A 5,000-nucleotide genomic window follows, 5' to 3' on the forward strand; every position below is an offset into this window, starting at 1 on the left:
TGGCCATTGGGGAAGAGAGGTTACAACGTACGGACTTCCGGATAGTGATGACTTACTGTTATCTTTCTCGATTTTTTTTCTCGATTTCTCGACTTACTGTATTATTTCTTTCTCGATTTCTGTACTTTCTCGATTTCTTTCTCGATTTTCTCGATATTCTCGATGAATTATAGAGAGATAAACACGCACGTACGGGCACGCGCTAGTATATATTATTACGGTTGTGGAAAATCACAGATCACCATTCAGGTTCCCCTAAGATCAGTTATGTCGATAAGTGTGTGTTCCAGGTTAGATTTCCCCACTGATGTGTAACGGGAATTATTCGTGTGCCAGGCTGTGCCTCTTCAGTTAGCCGTTATTCTGTCTCTATCTTTTATTTTAACAACAATAACAACAACGACAACCCACGGCCGCGTTTTACGGTGATCTTCAACCACGTCCGCTTGAAGCCGGTGATTTCAACTACGTCCGCGTGCAAGCATGACTTGCAAAACGGATCAGAAAGGCCTTACCCTCTGAAGGAGCTGGCCAATCAAAAGTGAGAGGGGTGGAGCCAGCTGGGGGTGAAGGGTCGAAGGTGAAAGAGCGAGCACCCCCCCCCCCCCCGAACACGATAAAGAGCCATGCTGGAACACCGAGAAGCGAGTTGAGTTGAGAGTTGGGCTTGAATTGGGCTGGGCCATTGAAGAGAGTCTGGAGTCTGGAGTTCGTGGCTTGCGGTTGGTGGTAGGAGTGGAGAGACGCCCTGTTGGGAGCTGGAGAGTTCGGAGTTCGGGCAGTTGGTTTGCTGGGGGTACGCCGGTGCAACCAGGAGGCCTGAGGCGAGACCCATTCACTCCTTCAGCGCGTCGTCGGCTAGACCAGGCCGCAGTGGGGGCCGGACGACCAAGGGAGCCAGTTGGAGCTCGGAGGTCCAGGCAAAAACACTGAGGGTCACTGAACCAAGACCCAGCGAGTCACCAAGAGGGTGGCCAGGTAGCCCGCTCGGTCTCTCGGAGCCCCTTCAGTTATCCCGGCTCCGAGCAATTATAAATGCTCACGAGCCCAGTTCTTTCTTTCTTTCTTGGGTTTTGCATGAAAGTCTGGCACCTTGTCCCAAAGTAGAACTGATTAAGTGCATGTACATAATAAATAGACATCGACTGTAGGTTTTTACTCGTGTCTTGTCCCCATCCCCCTATTCATTGCATATGTGCATTTGAAATGTCCCCATTTTTGAATGTTAACCTGCTCGTTGTGTCACTTTCTGCCATTTACTGCCATGATGGGTTTGGAATGTTAGCTGGCTGATTTTCAGCCGATAAAACGTACATCTGGTCCGACGGGACTTGGTGATATAAAACCTCTCGGCAATCACATACAGAACGAGCTGCTTAAGCGGCTCGTTTTCGTGCAGGCTCCGTCGAGGTATAAACTCCCGGCATTTCTATCCGCGTGAATAATTAGGTACATCGACAATTCGGCGATCGATCGACCCTGTAGCGCGTGGACAGAAGAGTTGGCTGGTTTATGGTGTGTTAAAAACCCCTGTAGCTGGGTTTTGGCGTTGATCCGGAAGCTGCGACTAGATTTCCACGTTCGGGGGGCGCACGCGGCCGCAATTGAGCTGAAGGCGGTCGTCCGCACACCGGAGTGGCGGAAATCAACAACAATATAAAGCTCTTTATAACCACTGATTCACTGATTGACTGATATTAAAGATCGGAACATTCCGGATGATGGAGAAAGCTGAAATTTTGCGTGCTGATGGACATCGAAGCCGATACACCGGGAAAAATCACAGAACCATCGGAAAACATCCATGAATGAAAGTAAATAAATGACAAAATCCAGATGAGCGACCCGAGACGATGGGGTGGGGTAGCATGGTAATTTTGTGTGCCGACAGACATCGAAGCTGATAGACCAAGTAAAACCACAGAACCGTTGGAAAGTGTCTGTAAATGAAAACATAAATAAATGAAAAATCAAATGCAGGTGAGTGACCCGAGACAATGGGGAAGCACGGCTTGTTATTGCTTACAATGTGTCAGCATACTCTGCTAATATATATATATATATATATATATATATATATATATATATATATATATATATATATATATTAAAGGTGCCCGTCTTGGACGGGCGTCACTGGCAACATATGGTAAAAGACAGATCACATGAATGTATTTTAAACAATATATTATATAATTTTTATCCATTGATTATCATTCAGGTTTTCTCCTTCGACTGTCCCGCAGTAGCTCCACTTCGATGACATTACCACGTAGTTTAGTGACGACACAACGTGTACCATTTGTGAGTTCCGGAGGATTCATAGAGCGCATTAAAATTACAGGGCACCCTACTTTAAAGTGATCCAAAAGGCCGGATCAGTTTCGTCTACATATTCATGTCTTGTAGATTTTAGCTGATTCTGAAACTGTTAACAGCATGTCGATCAGATGGTTCTGTGATTTTCTACGGTAGTAAACAGAAGTACGACTTAAGCCTGTACGCCACTATGCGGAGACCCGAGGACCTAATATTTCACAACAAACTAAAAACTCACAAAATTTAAGATATTTTAAATAAACAATTTGTTATAATATCAATTAAATATCATTTTTATCCATCGATAATATGAATTGTTCTGTACAGCTATAGTTGTTCTCCTGGGATCTGCGCATCCATCCACGATCTATGTTCTAATGAAGTGCAGTCGGAATAATAAAAATAGCACCGTGCGGGAGTGTAGGTAATCTCTCCAAAGCTCTCGGAAAGCCTTAAAATGCATCACGATCGGTTTGATTGTGAACAGATATACGGACGGACGGACATCGAGACCGGTTTTAGTAGGTCATCATGAAGGTACCGCTTGATATTACGCATTGAAATAGAGATATGAATACTCAAGTGAGTTTACTATATGTCTATGATTGATAACTTATTGACAGCTCAATAACATGAGCAATTTACTATGGCGTATAGTGATTAATAATAACATACTCGACAAAAGGTTTTACGAACTCATCTTAGTGGTTCTCTAAAAAATGGGAAACATTTTAATTTCTTTTTTGTGCAATAATTCCTCCCATTTTGCAAATGGAGAACATGAACTGTTTAACTACCATAATCATCAAAACGAATTTTGAGGGGCCTCTTAAGGAAGACAATAATATCATTACTATATATATGTCAAAGCTTGTTTCATTTCATGCAGTCACAAAAATCTGATGGTGGAACAAAAAATGGGGCGTGCCGAAATATATATATATATATATATATATCTATATATATATATATATATATATATATATCTATATATACACACACACAGGGCAGTGACAATGTGTTCGTGTGGCAGGCGAGACTTGTTGCTGGCAGGCCGTGCAGCAAGTGCTGTGAAGGGACTCAATCTGTGCCCTGCTGCCTCATCAAGTTAGGGGGTTCGATTCAAATATATATAAATGTATAAATATATAAAACAAAGTGCAATTTACTTCTTCTAAAATTATTGTGAGTTAATTCGCAAATAGTAAACGTTTTGTTTCTTCGACATTATACCTCCTTTTAAAGGAAATTGTGTTTAACGTCGAAGATTCCAAAGTTTGTTTAAGGGCGAATGTTTGCTTCTTTCAAACTTAACATCCACATCCAGGCCAAGGCGTCGACGGGTTACCAAGGTAATCGTTGCTATAGAGAAAGACACTGGGCCGAGAGAGCGTGATTAATCCGGATGAGAACGACGGACGTCGTCGATTTGACGGACAGACCCAGGAATAGAGAAAAAGATGGATATCCCACGAGACACGGAAGAAAGCAAGAGCGAGTCCGAGGAGATATTGGATGAGCAACTCTTGAGTTTCTTGCGAGAATGGACGCTCCACTCTCTGGGACTGAACCCAGACACGTGGCAGCGCTGTGTGGATGCTCCGATTCACGGGGAGATCTTGAAGGAGTTTGTGTCAAAAGAAGGCGAAAGTGAATCCATTCTCATTTTCACACTCGGCCCGGGTGGACAGCTCATCCCTTCTCTGGGCTTCTCCAACGCCTTGTTTAGGGGCAAGACTGTGGTCTTTTCAAAAAGGTCTCCTGGGGCTTTGACTGCAGATGTCTCGAGTAACTCGCTACTCTGCGGGGACGTCTCCTCTTCGCCCTTGGAGCAATTCACCATCCTAGTAGACGAGGTAGACGAGAAACTTATATTTTTGTGTTTCGTTACAAAAGTTAATGATCCGTTTTCTCAGGTAATGATATTATTATTATTATTATTATTATTATTATTATTTTAGATGCAGCACAACTGCAGGGTAGTATCATTTGCTGAAGGTGTGGCTGTGCAGCTACTGCAATACCCCCCCCCCCTGTAGGTTAGAGCAGGAATTTGGAATTTGTTCAGGGTGCTGGTGATAGCCCGCCTACTCTTCGCGAAGGATACCATGGGATCTTTAACGTCCAGCACCATGAGATGCTCAGTTTAACCACCATCCGAAGGATGGTACCGCGTGATTATACATCTATGCTTGAACGTATATTTTCACATTTTCAGTCCATTTCATATTATTCATTATGACAATATAAGTTATATTTCCTCTTCTCTCACATTTTCTGCAAAAAAGCAAAGTATTTGCACATCAGCTGGAAACATTTCTCTGAAAAAGAAATTAAAACGACAGTAATTAAATAATTTAGAAATTACGTGTCTCTATGAATTGTATACGAGGCTTATTGGGGACTTTTTTTGTATCCAAAGTCGCGGCTTGTGGAGGAGTTAGAGCAGAGAACGGATCAGGATGTAACAGAATAAAAAGCTCAAATGAGCTGAGATCCTCGTCCTCTTAATGATGACGTCATAAAAACGAATATGACGTCATTGTGATGTATCAGGTTTGCGATGAATTATCTGTGCTAATGCCCGGCTTGATTCCCGCAAACAAAATTCAAACGGCTTGCCTAGTTTCGGAGATAATGGTATAGGCGATTTCCATTAGCGGCGATATTATGACGTCAGC

At 42.9% G+C, this 5,000-nt stretch overlaps 1 protein-coding gene across 1 annotated transcript in view; it reads left to right on the top strand.

The window, feature by feature from the left end:
* The window catches only part of LOC147022886 (dynein axonemal heavy chain 9-like), a 318,333-nt gene that overhangs the window by 2,670 nt on the left and 310,663 nt on the right, over positions 1-5,000 (top strand). The window lies entirely within an intron of this gene.

This window comes from Eptatretus burgeri, chromosome 7, assembly GCF_056783735.1.
Source record: "Eptatretus burgeri isolate ZD-2024b chromosome 7, Ebu_testis_v1, whole genome shotgun sequence".
NCBI classification, from domain to species: domain Eukaryota; kingdom Metazoa; phylum Chordata; class Myxini; order Myxiniformes; family Myxinidae; genus Eptatretus; species Eptatretus burgeri.